This window comes from Lactuca sativa, chromosome 7 (assembly GCF_002870075.4).
Source record: "Lactuca sativa cultivar Salinas chromosome 7, Lsat_Salinas_v11, whole genome shotgun sequence".
Lineage (NCBI taxonomy): Eukaryota > Viridiplantae > Streptophyta > Magnoliopsida > Asterales > Asteraceae > Lactuca > Lactuca sativa.
Genome location: NC_056629.2, coordinates 202,124,191 through 202,146,219, shown reverse-complemented (window position 1 = coordinate 202,146,219; position 22,029 = coordinate 202,124,191).

The following is a 22,029-nucleotide window of genomic DNA, read 5'->3' as shown; positions in this document are numbered from 1 at the left end:
AAGTGTATGGGTGTTTTATGCAGACATGCTTTTACAATAATGATGAGATGTGGTGTTAAAGAAATTCCTGAAAGGTACATTTTGAAGAGATGGAGAAAGGATGTGATATCAAGAAGTTATCGTTTTAGTTCTGTTCAATCCGATTCAGGTGATTGTGAAAATGTAAAGCTAGTCAATGATTCATATTATAGTTTTGAATCATGTTTGGATATTGTAAGAGATGACAAAAAGAGATTGGCTTTGTTTGCTGAGAAACAACAAATGTTGTTGAAGGAATTTGAGAGTGATTATATTTCTCCTGGATTGAAAAGCAAGACAGATGGTGAAGTCGTATGCAAGCTTTTGGGTGTTACTATTCCTATTCCATAAGAGATTAATATTCATGTTCCTGAAGTTCAAAGCAATAAAGGTTCTGGAATCAAGAAAAGAATTCCAAGTGTAGGTGAAGTAGCATATGAAAATTCTAAAAAAAGAACATAGAATGTGTTCAGGATGTGGAAAGCGAGTTCCACACAATTTACGTACTTGTCCAGAAAGAGTTGGAGCTGCTAAATCAACAAAAGACAGTTAGGGATCTTTTTTATTCATTTATGAATATATGCAGATAAAAGCAATAAACAATAATATTCATGTATGAATAATACACATTTATATTGATATGGTAAATTGATATGTTGATATTTGTTTTTTAAATTACTATAAAATAAGTTATATTGATATTGTGAATTATTTATAAATGAATATAAATATGTGAAATTTGTTATACTAATAAATAAGTAATATTCATATATGAACTTTTTTATGTTAATATCTGAACTTTGTTATACTAACATATTACTTTGAACTTATTCATAAATGAATATATCATATTCGTATTCATTTATGAATAAATAAAAATAAATTTTGAAAATATTTGAATATAAAAAAATGACATAAATAAGCAAACTTGTTTCTACTAATAAGTTAGTTATATTCATATATGAAATTTGTTATATTCATATATGAACTTTGTTATACTGACATATTACTCCTAATTTAATCATAAATGAAGATATCATATTCGTATTCATTTATGAATAAACATAAATAAAATTTGAACATATTTAAATATAAAAAACTGACAGAAATAAGCGAAGTTGTTTCTATTACATAATCACTCAACACAAGATAATAAAAGCTGTTCATAAGACTTTCACAAAATATTAAAACGATGTTCAACAATATTTAACAAACCATTTAAAACTTGTTTCGCAGAATCATCTTACATGTACTTCAAATCCATTCATCTTCAACACAAACTGTTCTATAGCATCACACTTCAACATTCTTTCATCTTCACAAGCAATCATTAATATTCTTTTAACCTTTTATGAATTGTTTGCATAGCTTTGTATGCATGATCAGTACGCACTTTGAATTCAACTTTTTGATATTTTTCTGCAAGATCCAACACCTTAGCCTTCAACATGTTAATTTAAGAAGTTAGCATTATGTGTGCATATCTTTGCCTGAGCTTCTCTAAAGTAGTTTGCTGAACTGCACTTTCTTTATGAAGACCTGGTTTCCACTTTGAGAGTGGTTGTCCCATATATGTCTCCATATGTCTCATTGCAAAGACCCCACAATCAACTTTGTTTTTAACTGTTCTCCATGACATTTCAAGTCGTTGGGGTTTGATACTTTCTTTTGAGATTTCATTTGCTCTTGGATGGTTTATTTCTTTAAAGTATCTCACAAACAAATTTTTTTGATCATTAAATAAAATAAAAGTTAGATATGTAATAAATTGGTTCTTTTATGTTGTTGTGAACTGGGTACATACCAAAGGTTTTATTATTACTCCGTATTTTCCTTCATAATCCCCCTCAACTGCACTATTGTCTAGAATTTCAATTGACGGTTTCTTTAAGTTGAAGACAATCACAAAAATGTGAGCACTTTTAACAACTGGAAAGAATACCTGTTTTTATGTATATAATGGTAAGTATTTTGTTGATAAAATATATATAAAAAACAACTTTAATTAACATACCATGTCAATATCTTTTATGTTCAAGATTTTTTTGTACCCATTGGTACTGTCATGAAAGTTCTCCTTGAATTTTTCATACTTTCTTTCATCAGACAATGTTGAAGTTAGATAAGCAGTCTGTAACCAATATAATCATATGTGAATTTCGATTGAATATATATAATTATGTTAAAGAATACATCATATTTGTATAATCATATGTGAATTTAAGTTGTAAAAAAATATAATATTCATAAATGAATACATCATATTGGTGTATTCATTTATGAATAAGGAAGGAATTAAGGTTAGAACATAAACTTACAGAAACTCCAACTTTCAAGAAGAGTCTATATGGTGAATTTCCAAAATCCCTTTCCAGTTCTTGGTGGTTAAGTAAATCAGACCAAGTGTCTAAAACTTCTCCAAAAATCTCTGTGTTTGCATATAGACTTTCCATAACTGCTCTTTCTGCTATCTGACCATATTTTGTCTGGACAACCACATCTCTGCAAATATATAATCAAAATGTCATAGATTATTATCTATATAATAATCATATATGAATATATATAAAATAAAGTTACTTACGATGTATTGCCTTGTAAGTTGAACAACCATTCACAGACAATACTCTCCTGATGTGTCAGTTTGGGTTTTGTGTCTGTTATTCTGCATTTGAAAGGTGATTTGAAAGCATCAGCAAGCTTCTTCTCTCTTGGTTGATCCAGATCATGCTTTGATGGTCCTACTTCAGTAGGAATTGATACAGAGATTGAATTTGGATTAAGAACATTTTTCTTTGCTAATCTGATAACAACCTTCCGATGGTCTTCTTTGATTTGTTTCTTTGTAAGTGCTTTTTTTGGTGAAGATTCATTAAATTTTTTACTTGAAGTTTGATCTGAATCTTGACTGAGACCTAGACTAAAGCTTGGATGAGCATCTGCATGCCAGGAGATTTATCATATAAATAGTTGTAAGTTAATTATAATATTTGAGTTTATATTTTGAAATGTTTATCCAAATTGTTACCTCCTTTATTTCCTTTTGTCTTGTCAGCTTTTTCTCCTTTCTTGTTTTGATTTTCTGACTTTTTCTTTCCTGAAAGATAAAGAAATGCGATTAAGTAATTCACATGTGAATAAGTAATGTATTCATTTATGAATAAGTAATACATATTATTATTTATGAATAAGTAATACTATATTTTTTATTTATTCATATATTGTGTTATTCATTTATGAATAATAAAACTTACTATATTCATTTATTAGTGAATCAACTATTTACCTCTATCTTCTGCATTTCATTTTTCAATTTCTGTTTGTTTTTCTTCACATCCATCTTTCGTGTTCTTAGCTTCCGTTCCTCCTTCATTTCTATCTTCAGAGTTTTCCTTGCCTTGAACATATACATCATATATGAATATTTTTTATTTTTTATTCATTTATATAGTATATTATTCATTTATGAATAAACAATGTTATTAAAAAATCAATATAAATATTGTAATATATTTTAAATCATTCATTTACCTGTATCATCTCCCTTTGTTTTTTCAACTTTTGTTCCTTGTTCATGTACACCTTCTGATTTTTCCTTTTCTGGAAGAGTATTAGTTTTACCTGTACTCATTGGCGACCCTGGTCAAAATTTAACAAACAAAATTGTTATTGTGTATTGATATTTTTATATATTTTTTTAAAATAAAATTAAGAAAAAATTTACCTATATCAATATTATCGAAAATAGTTTTCATTTCAGGGTGATTCCAGATTTCATCTTCTTGACTATTTAAACTTGAAACTCCAATTCCAAAGACATTGTCCACAATGTTGTTAACAACTTTATCCAACAAATTTTGATTTTTAGTTTGTTGAATAGTCTCTTCATGATTATTTGTTTCCTCAGCATGATCATCTTTTTCTTCTTCATCATTCTGATTTTCATTCCTCTTTGCATCTTTCTCTTTTACTCTAATTTCACCTTCTTTTTGATTCTTATCTGCATCATTCCTTATTCCTTCATTATATGCTTCATTTGAATCAAGCAAATAATCTACTTCTGGTTGACTTGCACCATTATCACTGTCTTCTTCACCATTTCCCTCTTTATCTTCATTTTTTGTTTGATCATTTGTTTTTTGACCCATTATTGGTGTCAAATTGATTCCTTCAACTCCAATTTCATTAATTGGAAAATTAAAAAGTGTTGTGCTTTCAGTTTTTTCTTCAACAATCATATTTTTCATATTTTCTTTGAAAATTCTAAAACTTTCCTTTTCAGGGAACTTTGTCATCGCATCATTAAGCTTTGAATTCAGCTTTTCCTTCATCCTCTCAAAACTATTAATCATTTTTGATATTTTTGATTCATATGCCTATGTAACAAAAAGAAGTATATGATTAGAATTTAATATAATAATTTAATGTAATCATATATTATTAACATGTTAAAACTAATTACCTTAACAGAATGATCTTCATCTTTATCAGAATCACTGTCTTCGAGATCTGTATCTCCTTCATTTTGTTCATTAACAAATTCTTCGTTTAATTCTCCAACTCCAAATCTACCTTTTTCTTGTTCAAATGTCTCTCGATATCTAATCTTCTCTGAACTCCAATAACAAATTGTTGGATGTTTACGTGTTACTGTTAAAGCTTCCGAGTGGATGTTATCAGCATAGAACAACTGCACATAAATGATAACTAATTGATATTCATATATGAACAAGTAATATTATTTTTTACTTATTCATAAATGAATAAGTAATGTAAAGCATTATGTGTGAACAAATATATTTTTCTTATTCATATATGAATATTTGCTATTAGATTATGAATAATCAATATTATTAAAAATTGAGTATAAACATTATAATAACTTACCACCAAGAAAGCTGAAGGTCCAACAAAGAAGCTGTTATCTGAGTATGGTATGTATGAGTTTTTTGTTCTGACAAGACAGTCCAAAACATAGCTGCACCAGTCTATGTTGCTGATATCTGTTTTTCTTGAAATATAACTCAAGGGAAACGAGTTGCATCTTCCCATTGATGTTGACTCGCAAAAAGTGTTGACAAAAAGAACTAAGAAGTTCAATTTGAAATTGAAATCAGCTTGTGTGGTAGAAACAATAACATTTTTGATTGCACTCAGTCGGATGATTGAATCTTTTTTAAATTGTTGCTTCCATTCATCATAACTTGTATCATCCTTAGGCCATTGATCCAGTTGTGTAAGTTTGGTTCCACCAATTGGTATGCCTAACATGTCATGAACAGACTCTGCTGTTACTTTCAATTCCTTTCCTTCAATATCTATCACCATTCTCTCAGAATCAAATTTTTGAAGAACATAAAATCCCAGCTTCAGTGGTATATCCGTGATTTTCATTTTTAACAAAGCTCCAAAACCCATAGACCTTACAGATTCTTTTTGTTCTTTGCTCATCCCAAGGATTATAGATAGTAATGCCTCTGGTGAACATCTGTTTTTCATTGAGTAAAATTCTTTTACCATTGGTTTTTTTTTTGTCTTTTTTGATTGGTGACTCCTTTTTTTTTTTTTGCCTTCTTCGATGGATGACTACTTTCAAAATCCGAGTCTGAATCTTGTAGTTGTTGTTTTTCTGGAGTTTTCTTTTTTGATGGACTTTTCCTGCTTTGATGTTTCATTTTCTTTGGTACTTTTGTTTCTTTTTTATCTGGGAAATGAAAACATATAATATTTGAATAATATTTATTTATTTCAAAAATATAACTAATATATACAATTTTATTATATATGAATATATTAGATATGATAGGAATTTTGTACCTTTCGCATTTTTCCTCTTCTGCATTGATCTTATTTCTCTCATTGTTGGTAAATCTTTATCGGAAATGTTAGTGTTCTTACCTTCATTCAATAGTAAGTATAAGATAAATGAGTTTGATATTTACGAATGAATATTTGAATAAAACATATGTATTCATATTTTTTTATTCACATATGAATATGTTTTGTTATATTCATATGTGAGTAGAACATATGTAAGTGATTCTTGTTGTATTCACATTTGAATAATGTATGTATGGCAGCAAGCTATGTTTTATTCATATGTGAATATAACATACATATTAACGAATGAATATTTGAATAAAACATATGTATTCATATTTTTTTATTCACATATGAATATGTTTTGTTATATTCATATGTGAATAGAACATATGTAAGTGATTCTTATTGTATTCGCATTTGAATAATGTATGTATGGCAGCAAGCTATGTTCTATTCATATGTGAATATAACATACATATTCACGAATGAATATTTGAATAAAACATATGTATTCATATTTTCTTTATTCACATATGAATATGTTTTGTTATATTCATATGTGAATAGAACATATGTAAGTAATTCTTGTTGTATTCACATATGAATAATGTATGTATGGCAGCAAGCTATGTTCTATTCATATGTGAATATAACATACATATTCACGAATGAATATTTGAATAAAACATATGTATTCATATTTTTTTATTCACGTATGAATATGTTTTGTTATATTCATATGTGAATAGAACATATGTAAGTGATTCTTGTTGTATTCGCATTTGAATAATGTATGTATGGCAGCAAGCTATGTTCTATTCATATGTGAATATAACATACATATTCACGAATGAATATTTGAATAAAACATATGTATTCATATTTTTTTATTCACGTATGAATATGTTTTGTTATATTCATATGTGAATAGAACATATGTAAGTGATTCTTGTTGTATTCGCATTTGAATAATGTATGTATGGCAGCAAGCTATGTTTTATTCATATGTGAATATAACATACATATTCACGAATGAATATTTGAATAAAACATATGTATTCATATTTTTTTTATTCACATATGAATATGTTTTGTTATATTCATATGTGAATAGAACATATGTAAGTAATTCTTGTTGTATTCACATATGAATAATGTATGTATGGCAGTAAGTTATGTTCTATGTTAATATAACATACATATTCATGAATGAATATTTGAATAAAACATATGTATTCATATTTTCTTTATTCACATATGAATATGTTTTGTTATATTCATATGTGAATAGAACATACGTAAGTAATTCTTGTTGTATTCACATATTAATAATGTATGTATGGAAGCAAGCTATACATATTCACGAATGAATACTAGTTTTGCTTGTGTTCAGAAGTAAACAAAGCATATTTTATTTACCTCTTTGATTTGTTCTTGGTTTTCGTTTATATGTATTCTTCACTGTTGTTGTCGTTTCTGTAAGGGTAAGTAGTTAATATTAGGAAAACATAAGCAAATTGTTAAGTAACATTTGTATTTTGACAGAATAGTTTTGAATAAAGATGAAAAATTAAGAGATGATGTAAAATCATTTATATATCAAATAATAATGGATGATTCTTACAAAAATTTCAAGTAAATAAAGTAATAACGAAGGAGGGTTACGAGAATGAACGAGTATCATAAATTTCAAGTAAAATTGAAGTAAACAACCTTTTTTGAAGAATGAAGAGTGTGAAAACAATGTTTTTAGTTATAAATCAACTAATAATTTTCGAACATTACGAGAAATTTCAAGTAATCAAGTGATAATTTTAGAAATGATTCGAAATCGTTAAAAACTCGAGAAAAAACGCCGATGGTTACCTTTCATTGTCAAGAGTGAGGAAATGGTCTCGTTCATGTTTTCATCGGAAGACATTTTTCTTCATTTATGTTATTTGATGCTTCTGCAAATGTGTTTCTTCTTGTCGATTGTTCTTCAAATGGTTTTCGAGTTATGGTGTATCGAAGAGGGAAATGGTGCCTTTCTGTCGATATTTGACGTGATATCAAATTACTCAAGTGCCCTGGCATTTTAATGTTTTTTGATTATTTACAATTTTGCCACCGCTCATTAATGTATTTGGATTATTTACAAGTTTGTCACCGTGCATTTTTTAAGCTCATTAAATGATTGGCTGAGAATGGTTCCCCCATTCTCAACCTTTTTTTTTCTCAATTGAACCCTCTCTCTCTCTCTCTATATATATATATATATATATATATATATATATATATATATATATATATATATATATATATATATATATATAAGTTTAATAGTGAACCATTATTAATCAAGGAATCAAGGAACCAATTCAAAACGTCCAAATTTAGAACGAACAACGGCAAAAGAAAAGGTTGTAGACTTTTACAATGGACGCATATGCACCGGATTTTAACAAAACTCACTTTCTTTTTTCGTTAAATTTTTTTTAGGACATGTTTTTTATCGAAAAAAAAACTGAGTATACCGTTGTTCACGATTTTTCGTCCTCTTTCCAAAGAGATCCATGATTATATATAAAAAACGATTTTTTTTTTCGAAAAAAACCCACTTCATTTTATTTGTTAAAAAATTAAGCTCTATTCTTTTATAGAAAAAAATAATAAATATATCAAAATTCATGTTTTTTATACTTTTTAAACATAGATTTATATTTCGGGTAAAAAATAAACTATGTTTTAGTTCAGATTCACATTGTGAACTTTCTCAGATTCATAGTGTGCATAATAGTAAGTTAGATTCATAGTTTGAATCTAAACTGATTGAGCTTTTTCATATTGTGAATGTTAAAATTTGATATATTTACAATTTAGATTCATAGTGTGAATGTACACTGATCGACGTTTTTTTTTGAACTTTCTCAGATTCATAGTGTATATAATAGTAAGTCAGATTCACAATATGAATCTGAACTGATCGAGCTTTTTCACATTGTGAACGTTGAAAATTGAAATATTTACAGTTTATATTCACAGTGTCAATCTATACTGTTCAAGATTTTTTTATTTTTTTTTGTCAGTGTTGATGTTTATTAATAGAGTACAATAAACTGATATTTTTGGTATAATTAGTTTTTTTTTATTTTTTTTTTATAAAATTAAACTTAAATATTGAAAAAATTAACAAAATGAAGTGAGTTTTTTCGAAAAAAAAGTTCGTTTTTTATATATCAATATGGATCTCTATGGAAAGAGGACGAAAAATCGAGAACAATGGTATATTCGGTTTTTTTTCGATAAAAAATGTGGCCTAAAAAAATTTTTAAATGAAAAAAAAGAGGTGGATTTTTGGTATAATCCAGTATATGTGCGTCCAATATAAAAGCGTACATCTATTTCCTTGGCTGTTGATCATTTTGATTTCCGACGCTCACGATTGGTTCCTTGGTTCCTTGTTAATTATGGTTCTCTATTGAACCTCACCATATATATATATATATATATATATATATATATATATATATATATAGGGTTAAGTTATTATGTTCTAATTATCTATTGTGTGCATGTAGGATTGATTCTGGACCAATCATTTTAGTTATTTTAAGAAAGTAATTAATGCATATTACATATTAAAGATATAATGAGCATTAATTAAAGCTTCAACATTTAATATGCATTAATTACTTTCTTAAAATAACTAAAATGATTGATCCAGAATCAATCCGACAAGCACACATGTAAGGTCCCTCAAACTGAGAATCCAAACAGTGATCAAACAAATACCAATCGAGCAAACAAGAATGTAGTAGAAGACATAATAATCTAAGCATGCACACGTTTTTATATCAAATAAACGTCTAAAACACCTTGGGGCCGTAAAACAGTAATAGACTCTATGATTCGTCAATAACCTGACAAGACACTAACAAGCCCTCTATATAGGGGAAAGCTGGCTGTAAATAGGTTTACGGCCGTAAACCTGTTTACGACCGTACACACATACTCAACTGTAAACCCATGAAAAACAGACCAAGAACTAATCAAGACTTATACATATGATTACCTAGCCCAAACCACAAAATAATGACCTATCAATCCCCCCTTGGTTTAAGGCTAGCATGAACTCAGTGCTTTTCAATTACCAACACATCAGATCTTCCCATTGCACCTAACCATATTTCTTTGCTAATGATTTCAGAAATCATGCTCGTGAATTCTTTTGCAGCCGGTTCCAGAACTTCCTACTCACAAATTATTTGATGAGTTGCCAAAGTGTGAATCTCCCTCTTACCAAATTAAAGAAGATCCCTCTTATCGATTAGACGAAATACATCATCTTTAAACTTGATAACCATTGAGGTCATTGCTGGATCATATACCCAATACAACACGTTGTCCAAAGAAACATCACAAAATTTTTTGACGATGGGAATCTTTGTCATCTGCTTCGTAGGTGGCCACATGATGTTTTTAATAGTCTTCTTGGTGATCGGGCCAAACACATGTTTAGTAGTCTTCAGAAATGATTCATGTAACGCCTGTGTTTCCGGGCTTGCCGTTTTTAGCAATATAATAGTCTAGGTTAACCTTTGTAACCCGTTTTGAAATAATAAGATTGTATTATTTAAGTATTATGTGTTTTGTGCTTAATTGCTTAATTATGTGGTTTGATTAATTAAGAATAAAAATAAGCGTCAAAATTTAAGTGTAAAATAAACTTAATATCTTTGGTTAATGTTGTAGTAGTCGGAACGAGGTTTCCGAATATATATAGAACGCCCAAATCTGACTTCGTATGAGGAAGTTATGATTTATCGAAGTTCCGGCTTAGCGGTGTGCAGCCCGAAATACTCGATTTGAGATCGAGCGGTTTTTAGCCGAAGCAATCTAAACGAGGATCGAAGGTCTCGTTGTTGGTATCGAAGCGATAAAAAGTTAGGCGAGAACGGACGTCAAACGAAGAAGTTATGAATTTATAACGAAAGTTTCTGTCGCGGCCTATTAAAAATAATTAATAAAAATAAAGTAAAAATTAGCCGACGGAGTCTAAACGAAAGTTGTAGATCGTAGTCTCACCTTCGCGTGGATATAAAGAACGTCGAAAACGGAGTTCGTATGAAGAAGATATGAATTTCCGAAGTTTATTTAATATTTTGTATTTAAATATAAATCAAAATTCGGAAGCATTATCCGAAGGAGTCACCGATCTGATCCGAGGTACGCCCCGCGTACTCGAGTACGCCCAGCGTACTCCGAGGGATGTCGACACTCGCACTCGAGCACTTCGGATACGTAAGCAATGACGTTTTGGGCAGTACCCCCCGCGTAACGCAGTACGCCCCGCGTACTCCGAGGCTCCAGCCTCCTATAAATAGGATGCGAGGGTTCCGGGTATTTTTGCCAATTCCCTCTCATTTTCGTGTCGAAGCTCTGCAATTTTACCCCCGAAGCTACCCCGAAGCCCCGGTATCATACTCTAGCCCCGAGGCAAGTCCCGAGATCCCGAAGATCCCGAGAAGCGCGGTTCCCGAGTCGAAGCTCTGCCCGCGAGAAGTTCGATTTTCGAGGAGATCTTCCAGATCTGCTGTGGATTTCTACTTCTATAAGCCGTAGTGCTGTCGGATCGTCTTCTGATCAAGTGAGTGTGTAGTTATTTCTTCTAATACAATAATACGAAGTATTTTATATAAAAATACGTGCTATGTGTATATATTTGGTTGTGTTATGTGTGAATGAGTATTCACTCTCTTCTATCTTATAGATCTGCTTATTTCTTTATGAGATATGTGTTATGTGTGTGTGCCTCATCTGTTATGTGACATATGTGTTGATTAAAGCATGCTATACAGGTTTTCTTTAAACTACGTATGAAAATATATATTTTTATCTACTAATATGTTGGGTAGAACATGGGTAGATAGTTGGTGTGTAATAAACAGATGAGAGGCCTCGATGTTGTTGTTGTTGTTGATCTAGTTATTCAGCGGAGTATGGATAACGACCACGGACTCTTTCTAGACAGTCCAGTGGAACGCTAGCAGGTTCATAACCTGTAGGTGTTGTGAACGATGTGTTCACCGGTGTACTCTATCCCCCTCATGGTTGCCTTTAGGATATCTATTGTTGAGGAAACCCCTTCGCAGTGATGTCCGTCCCGATGAAAATCCTAGATTAGGTCCCTTGAGATAGTTGTTTTAGGGACGTAAAGTGAGGATAACGGGAATGGGTAATCGGGATAGTGTTCGGTTGGTGAAATTAAATATAACTTATTTATTGTGGGTTGAAAACCCTATATGCTCACCAGGCTCCCAAGCCTGACCCACTCAGTTTTATTTGTATTACAGGAAGTGGCACAAGGGCGTAAGATGGATGGATCATCTTGTTGTTTTGTTTACAAGTCTGTATATGCATATATTTGTTGAATGACTTGTAATGTTTATCGTTTATGCTTTATGGTCTGTATCGGAACATGACATCCCGAGTTTTGATTATATAATGAAATGCATCTCTTGATGAAATGCTTTGATAAATATTATTTTATCATGTTTTGTTTTGGGAACAAATTCCGCAACTCTTTCAAATCAAAAGGATTTACTCTGAAAATATTTAAAAGCATAAATGAAAATCGGTCTTTTCTGGCCGAGATTTTGGGGATGTCACAATTCAGCAGTCTTCATACCATCAAATCCTCTCCTCACCTGATTTTCCAAAAAGTGTTTGAAATCTGTCGCCCGAGGATCATTGGAAGGATTGTAAAATGGAGCAGCTGACAATTCAGTAAGATCCACCTTGGTAAGCGAAGAAAAATCATTTGGATGCTTATAATACTCCACGGTGTTGCTCTTTCTTTTGACCACCCAACAGCTGATTTTATCATGAAAGCCCCACATATGGATTCATGACCGATCTCCATATTTATGCTGGAACTTTTTCTTTTGTAGCTCAGTCACAGTTAATTGAGGATGATCACCACGAACATTCTGATCAGAATTTTTCATGAAGAGCAAGCCTCCCCTTTTCTTAGACGTAACCGTTCTCCCTCCTCGCTTAATAGTGATTCGGGGCAGAGCTTGTTCTGGTTCCTTCTCAAAACGGTCAACAACCGTTGTGGTTCTAACTGGCACACTATCAGTCTGTTCAAAAGTTGGAGTAGCAGCTAGGGCAGTTACAGGGGCCTGAGAAACACTTGGGCCTTTAGATGCTGTCTGAAACTTATCTCCAAATTTAGCAATAAGTCCATTCTTCAAATAAAAGTAGCAAGCTGAAAGAGCACCAAGGTTGAGCTGGAGATCAAAAATTTGTTTGGTCTTCTGAGTATTATCTTGCTGAAGTTAAAAAATTTGATCAGACTTTAAGGAACTTTCAGCTTCGAGCTTGGAGATACGAGAATCAAGGTCCTCATTTTGAAGATCCTTTTCGATTATTTTCTGTTTGAGTACAATAATCTCCTCCCTGAGCTCTGGTTTTGATGTGTCTGCCCCCTTCATGCTGCCTTTTGCTATAGATATACCTTTTTCTCGAGAGGGAAAGTCTGTTTTATTTTTTTCTAAGAACCTAGCAAGCCTTTAAGAGGCAATATCATTCTCAGGTCTTGTAGGGGAGACATTCCCAAGAGCTGAAGAGCTCCCAGCTTCAAAAGTCGTTCTTGGTTGATCATGATCAGCTTCAACTGTAGTGGTTGGATTCGTGGTTGAAGTAGTAATTATGGGCTGAACAGATTGTGTCAGATCCTGAATCAGTACCCCTGGCCTTGGATCTAGTCTTCTTCTCTTCAATGAAGGCACATGGATATGAGTCTCAATCGGATCACTCACAGGCGCCATGAATGTAGGAATTTCAACGTTCGAAGGAGGAAGCCCTGAAGTTGAATCCATAGGATCGGAAGTGCCGAAAGTCTGATTAACCAATGGAGGCGTTGCTTCTTGAACATCATCACCACAAGTTTTAAAGAGTGATTCCATGTCTTTGTGTGACGGGCAGAAGTTGTCAACAAAGCTCAGATCAAGCTCTAAATCATCATGTGGAGACAAATTGCCCCAAAAAGAGAATCATTGTCTTCAAGATCTTCATCATTAGCATCTTGACTTTTACTGTAGTCACTCTAAACATGCACAGATGTCAAATTATGTTCTTTGGACACAGTTGCAACTGGAGGAACTCTACTCTCTTCATGGTCCGATACTGTAATCACATCATCATCAAATGTCATACGATCAGACGACTCATGAGATGCAGAAGCTTCACTAGACTCTACGAACATGCCAAATTTCACCAGAGGGTATTTGCCTTCAAAAGTAACTTTACCCTTACGGTTTTGCTTGATCAACCCAATGGTATTTGGACTAAGAGACTTCATGTCCAAGGTTTCACCTTCTTTGGGAATCTCTGGAAACTATTCATTGATAATTATTTGAAGAAACCTCGGATACATCAAAAATTTGTCTCTTGTCTTTCCTTGAATGTTCACAACAAGCTCATCCAGAATAAACCTTGAGAAGTTAAAGTCGAGTCCAGCAGCAAGAGCAGCAATAGCTCCTGTGTTTCTTAACGAGATCTCATCTGCACCCGATCTTCTACCTGAAATGCAGCTCACAAAAACATGAGCCAAAAACCTCCAATAAGGTGGTAGTAGCTTCTTTAAGGTAGGAGGAAAATCGCCCTCATAACCCATTTTGCTTAGAAGCTCTTGAGCTTGATCCAATTCAATTTCTGTAGGAAAGCTTGATTGGTCGTCGATCTTCAAAACATCTCTGATTATTTTCTATGTGACAATAATCTTGCAACCTTTAACGAGAGCTTCAATGAACACAAAATCATCCTCTTTCTTTACTGTTGCCGATTTCCAGAATTCTCTTGATTAGACGTTGATAAATTGCTGGATTCAAAGTTAGAGCTGAGGCCAAAAAGCATTCCTTCATGCCATGAATCATGGACTTGAATTCACTATGAGCAACAGGAGGTTCAGCCAATAGGATCGCTAGATTGTGACTTTCTGCAAATTTGAGTTCTGCCATTTTAACCAGCATAAACTGAGACAAGTGAGAAAACAACAATAATACATATATTTTGTGCAAAAGATGTGATTTTGACTTTAATTTTTAAACCAAAAATGAGTTTTTAGCTGGAAAGAGGGTTTACGGCCGTAAATGGGTTTACGGCTGTATACACTTTTATGGATGTAAGCCCTTCGTTGACCGTAAACTCCGAAAAAACCATTTCTTGATTTTAGCTTCGATCCAAAGTTGATTTCTTGTTAGAGCACCTTTGTGATGATCGGAATGCACATACCTATACGTTCGAACGGTTAATTTCAAGATTAATCACGAATTTTGTGGGTCGGTGAACAGTGATTTTTGAGAGCACAAGCGAGTTTACGGCCGTAAAGAAGAAAAGATTAGCAGAAAGTGTTTATAGCCGTTTAAATGAGTATTTATACCTGGTCCAAGGCTCATGGGGTGCCCACTTCAATTCCAAGTCCAATACCACAAAATTTTTAAATATAATACATTTTGAGGATTTAAAAAAAAATAAAAAAAAATAAAATCTAAAAATTTTAAACTAAAATAAAAACAAAAAAACTTTAATTTTAATTTTATTTTTTTTTTAATTTTTAGCAAAATAAAAATAAAAATTAAATAATCAACGATTTAACACTAATTATCATTTACCAAAGACGCTAATATTTGAGTTTGGGATCAAAGTTCTTAGGCAGCCTGAATCCGTTTATCAATACCTTCTTCTTCGTGAATAGATCTGGTTGATCGCTGGTATTGTGGTCCACTTAAATGCGAAAATTTTGTGACAAAATTAGGTTATACTGCAAGTGAAAGGACATTCTGACTTTGCAATTCTAACAAAATTCCTAATAACTATTCATCTAACGATGACCAAGGATATTGTTGTCCAACTAAGTTAAGCAGCGAGATCTACAGACAACCTATTTATTGATTGATTTTAGATGTATTAGAACATGTTTCCCGCTTCCTGATATACCCCAACTATCAAGAACTTCCGAGGCACTCCTTACTTTAGGTGAGCAGACAATTATTATGGGAGAAAACAGATTTAGAGTGCATATGTTGTACACCCAGGTCGGATCTTCCAATCACACAGAGAGTGAAACATATGTCTAACCAGAGTCAGAGGGATTGAGAAGTAGAATGGTGCATATGCTGTGTACTAGGTTGGATTATCAGTCACGCAAAGGAGACATGATATGGCTAACAGGTAGAAAGAATTGCATAGAAAGATATGCAGAGAGACAGAGTTGCATATGTTATAGTCCAGGTCGGATCTTCTGATCATGCAGAAGAGGCAACATATGACTAACAGAGAGAAAACAAGAAAATAACCTTCTACAGACCTATTTTATCGGAAATTTCCGGCCGTCCCATTGTTGGATCAAAATATGATTTATACTTTACTTTTCTAGAAAAATGTATCTTTGTGTCTTGGACCGTAAACAACTTGGTGTTTACGGCCGTATACGTGTTTACGGCTGTGTTTACGGCCGTAAACCCATTTACGGCCCATGTTCTCCGGCCCATGTTCCCCTTATATATATAGGTGTTAGAGGTGAGGAGTAGAGATTGACGAACAGTAGAGAGTGTACGGTAGAGATAAGAACAAGTGTGTGTTGTGTGTGAATCTTGTAAGGGAACTTCATTCTAATCATATCATACAAGATTCATATTATTCTTCTTCTCCTTCTCTTCTATTTGATCTGACATCATCCGTTTGATTGGGACTCCACACCATCAAACGGATCTGATTGATACATAGGCATTTCAGGACCTTACAATTGGTATCAGAGCTTGGTTGTATCAGTCAGTTTTGTTAGATTTGGAGCATTATTTGATCTTATTTTCGAAAGATTTTTACGTTTTTGGATAGATCTCTGAAAATTAGGGGGGGGGGGGGGGTTTCTTCGCGTGTTCCATATAAATGGGTTTTTGATCGAGTTTTGGAGCAAAAAGGGGAAAAAATCGGTGTTTTTGGTCGAAACCTGCGAGGGTGTGGCGGAGTTTGCGGCCGGTGACTAGGGTTTCGGAGTTCACAACCCGAGGTTCACGGTCCAGAGTTTGCGGCCAGAGGTTCACGGTCCGAGCTTGCGGCCTCAGAGTTTGCGGTCGAGCAGTCTCGGTCTTCGCTTCGGAGTTGATCCTTGCGCCTCCTCGCATCGAAGCAACTTCCTCGCCTCGCATAAAAAATAATACGCGTATTGCAGGTGCCGGGGATTGAACTCGGGTCTCTTGAATCAACATCCACGCGTCTTATCACTTGAGCCAAGCTTCCTGTTGTTTTCAAGCTTCCGTTTTTTAACTAAAACCACTTCCTGTCGCAGCAAGTTTCGCTATCTTTACACTTTTAACACAAAAATTAAATTTCTTTTAATTTTAAATTCATTTTTCATCCAAAATTAAATATATATATATATATATATATATATATATAAATAAAAAAAATAAAAAAAATAATAATAAATAAATAAAAAATAAATTAAATTAAATAAAATAATAAAAATTATATTTTACTTTTTTTTGACTTTTATTCTTTCAAGTTTGACCTTTGACTTGAAACTTTGACTTTTTCGTTTAACTTTTAAATTTTCAAATTTAGCTTTTCGGTTTGACTTTTTCAAGTTTGACTTTTGAGTTTAACTTTATAAATTTGACTTTTAAGGTTGACTTTTGAGGTTTATAATCAAAGGGTTTGATGTAACGATCGTTTCCGTGGTATAAAAGCTATTTAATTCTTCAGTTTACTTTGGGCCATAACTGAATTAATTTTGTGAGTGGACTTTTATTTTGGGCCGAATGGTAAGCAACCCATAAGCCGTACGCGGGGCGTAACGCCCTTGTAGGCTGGGCTTACTGCTTAAATGAAACGCAGGGAGGCTGAGCGTACGCGCAACGTACCTTAAGGTACGCCCAACGTACGCGACCAGGTGGCAAACCCTAATTTTAAGGGTTGAGGCGTATTTAAACCCCATTATAGCCTCCCATTTGGACTCCTCACCTATCATTCACTACAGAGAAACCCTAGTTCGTCCCCTTTGCTCCTTGTTTGTGTGTGTTTGATCTTTGAGCTTATTTTTGTGAAGAAGGAGGAGAAGAGAAGTGGAAGAAGAAGAACTTGAGCATCTTGAGCTCATAGATCTGGGATCATCCTTTCTTTTGGCTTTCAAAAGAGGTATAAAGCTTCCAACTTTTCTCTTGTAAGTTTAGATCTAGGAGTTTTTGGAAGTTTGGACCTTTTAGGTCCAAAGGAAGGACCTTTATCTTGCAACTTCGATTTTGGAGCTTGGGATTGCTATCCTTGAAGCTCAAGTGTCCCCATAGCAGTAAAGTTTCGATCTTTGTGGCTTATATGGAACCATGCATGAGATCTAGTTGGCTCTATATAAGTAGAATGTTATTTGTGGAAGTTTGAGCCTTTATGAGACTTGTAAGCCATCAAGTAAGCAACTTTATGGCTTAAGTCATGGAATAAGCTTAGGATCTGGATTTGTAACTTATGGATCGGATTATTAAGCACTTAATGAGATGTTGGCTTAACAGAGCTGTACGCTGGGCGTACAAGGAAGTACACGCCGCGTACAAGCTAGCAGCCAGTACGCTTAGCGTACCTTGGTGTACGCCCCGCGTACGCTACCAGTTTGGGCTTCGAGTGTGGGGCCTCGGTGTGGGTTGGGTTTCAGGCTTAGGGTCCTTGGGCCTTTATGGCCCATCAGAATTCAGTTTCTAGGACCAAGGATTTAGTATTGGGCTTGGGTAAGGCCCAATAAAAGGGTCCTAGGCCCAATATAGCAAATTGGGCCATTAGTGGGCATATAGTGGGGCCATAGATGGACTTAGAAGGAATTGAGGTTTTGGGCCATGTTGTGTCTCACACCATAGTAGGGGTAAAATGGTCATTTTACCCATAGAGGAATCCCTATTCTGATTTAGTATTTATTCCCCATTATAGCTGGGAAGTAGCCGGAGCAGCAGTCAGGGATTTCTCATTCAGGAGTTCAGCAGTCAGCATCACGAGGTGAGTTTCCTTCTAGTAGGAACGCGTCTACGGCCACAATGCCGACCCGTTTAGTTAGCAATAGTTCCGGACTTCGGTCCGATGCAGTAGTTAGAGTGCTTGATGTCTTTGTGATTCAAGCATGTTTTGTGTTATGTGTTCCGGACTCTGTACCGGTGTAGTATGCAATATATGTTTTCATGCTAGTTGATATGTTTATGCTATGTTATGTTCAGTCAGTTCCGGACATCGGTCCAATGCAGGGGACAAGGTCCCATTCAGTTCCAGACTTCGGTCCGATGCAGTCAGTACCGGACTTCGGTCCAATGCAGTTAGTTCCGGACTTCAGTCCGATGCAGAGGGAAAGGCCCTGGTTAGTTCCGGACTCCGGTCCGATGTAGTTTCCGGATTTCGGTCCGATGTAGAGGGCAAGGCCCTGGTTAGTTTCCGGACTTCGGTCCGATGCACTGGGCAAGGCCCAGTAGATGTTTTATATGTTATTGTATGGTATGTGGTAGTTTGGGGAAGCTCACTAAGCTTCGTGCTTACAGTTTCAGTTTTGGTTTCAGGTACTTCCGCAAGTAAAGGGAAGAGCTCGAGATGATGGTATCGCACACACCACAGCTTCTGCCTTTTCCTGGGAGTGTATTTTGATTCTTAGTTTAATTTGACACAAATGTTCATGACATTTTATTATGGGTTGAGATAATTGACACATGGTTCTATGATGTGACGATCAGAATATGGTTTTTATTATTATTCAAACAAAAATTTTTGGGTCGTATTTTTGGATGTTACAAGTTGGTATCATAGCCTTGGTTTGAGGGATTCGGACACACTTTCGGGTGTGTCTGAACTCAAACTAAGGAAGTGGTAAAATGTTTTCAAAAGAAAAGAGTTTTAGAAAAGAGAAAAGAAATTTTTAGAAAGAAAAGGACTTTGGAAAGAGAAAAGGGGTGTGGTGCATGCGATCAGCCGAGCTCAAGTAAGTACTCCCAAATTACCCATACGAGTTTATGTTATGAGTTATCAGTTTCAGTAGAATAGCATGCTAGAATAGGGCTAAGGATCTAGGAGGATGCCTTATGTGCCTGCTATATGTGAACCAGCTTTATGAGAATTGCATGCTAGTATTGAGTAGACAGCAGTATGATAGCCTGTTTAGGTTATGCCCGATAGTATGAGCTTACAAATTGCATGCTAGTACAGTTTCCCGTTATGAGAATAGATTTGCTTGAGTAGTTTCTTGTGTCCGAATGCTGCTTGCTTTGTGCTTTGTAGGACTCTAAGTGATGGGAGTTAGCCGTTAGGTGAATACGTCACGTCACATGTGATCAGGGTTGAATAATCTCAGAGTACTGGATTTGGCCCTATTGCACAACTCTTGTTTGAGTCTAACCGTTTTAGGGACAAGTCTTTTACTCAAAGGATTATCTGAACCTCGTCACATGTGATGGTATTCAGGTGATGACTAATTAGCATTACAGGGAGGCCTTCAGCAGCTGAGGACGGGATTGGGTGGAGTTAGAGATTTCCCTAGGGCAAGCCTAGGATGAGAGTAGCAGAGATCAGTAGTAGTAGAAGTGACTTGGTGAAGTCGAGGCAGTACTTGAGGAAAGTACGGATAGATGTGGAAGGTAGTATGGGCACGTACCACTGAAAGCAGAGGATCCGTACTCGAATCAAGGAAAGCTGAGATGAGACCAAGAAGCTTGTGGTAGTGGTGATCCATCGAGATATATTGGTGTCCCTGATGTTTTTTTTATGTGTTTCAGAATGGTGGTATTACGCCCTAGACCAGCAGTCGGCAGTTCAGGTGCCGGAGGGGGATCAGGACCAGGCCCGGAGGCCGGGCAGTTGGATGAGCAGACTAGGGAGTTTCTCTCTTCAGAGATTACTCACAACATACTTGAGCAGACTCCTATGATCATTGGTTCGATCAAGGAGGGTATCTTAGAGTTGATGGATGAGAGGTTGAGCGCCTTCCGTGCTGAGATGGCGGCCATGATGGGGTCGCACACGCTTACTTTTAGGGAGTTCTGGGCATGCGGAGCTCCGGATTATCACGGGGCGTGGGATCCCATAGCGAGTACTAGATGGTTGGCAGATGTGGCCAACGCTTTCCGCACTAGCAGATGTCCTGAGGGGGACAAGGTCAGATTGACATCCTGTCTTCTGAAGGACATGGTACAGGATTCGTGGGAGGAGGTTGGTCATGCCATTGGGGATGACGCAGCTTTGGATGCTATGACCTGGACTGATTTCACTACCAGGTTCATAGCTGAGTTCGCACCAGTCAGTGAGGTGCAACAGTTAGCCAGAGAGTTTCAGGATCTTACCCAGACTACAGAGACAGTGGCGGAGATTACCGCCAAGTTCAGGGAGAGGGCTCTTCTTGTTCCTCAGTACGCAGCTGATGAGGAAATGAAGAAAGCCCGTTATCATGAGATGCTGCGGAGTGATATACGCCAGTTCGTGAGCCGGTCCAGCTGTAAGACGTTGGATGACATGATTGCTAGGGATCGAGAGAGAGAGATTGATCTTGAGATGGAAAGAAAGAGGAAGTCGGAGGCGGCTCCAGGTTCAGGGAGTTCGGCCAAAAAGCCCAAGGGTTCAGATCACAGAGCTAGGAGTCAGCAGAGCCACGCTAGGTGTGGCAACTGTGGGAGATTGCACGATGGGGCGTGCAAAGCAGGGAGTGCCGACTGCTACAAGTGCGGTCGGATTGGGCATATGAGCAGAGATTGTACAGCCACTACTACCGCCGTTGTGGCATTAGATCTGATTTGCTTCCATTGCAATCAGAAGGGACATAAAAAGTCCCAGTGTCCGAGTTTAGCTGCTGCAGGGAAGGTGTCAGCACCTGCCCCTGCTACTTTGAGGATTACAGATGGCCGTCAGGGCCGAGCTGAGACTCCAGTGGCAAAGAGTAGGGCTTTTCAGTTGACAGCAGAGGAGGCGCGAGCGACTCCTGACGTGGTGACGGGTATGTTTTTTTTCTTTTCTCTGTACCTCTGCATTTATTATTGATTGTTTCTTATGGTTATATGTTTTGTATAGGGTCGTTCTCAGTGAACGACATATCAGCTACCGTATTGTTTGATTCGGGGGCTACCCGATCATTCGTCTCTCTTGCACTTAGCAAGAGGTTTAGCAGAGCTCCAGGGGAGCTAGATTTTCCAC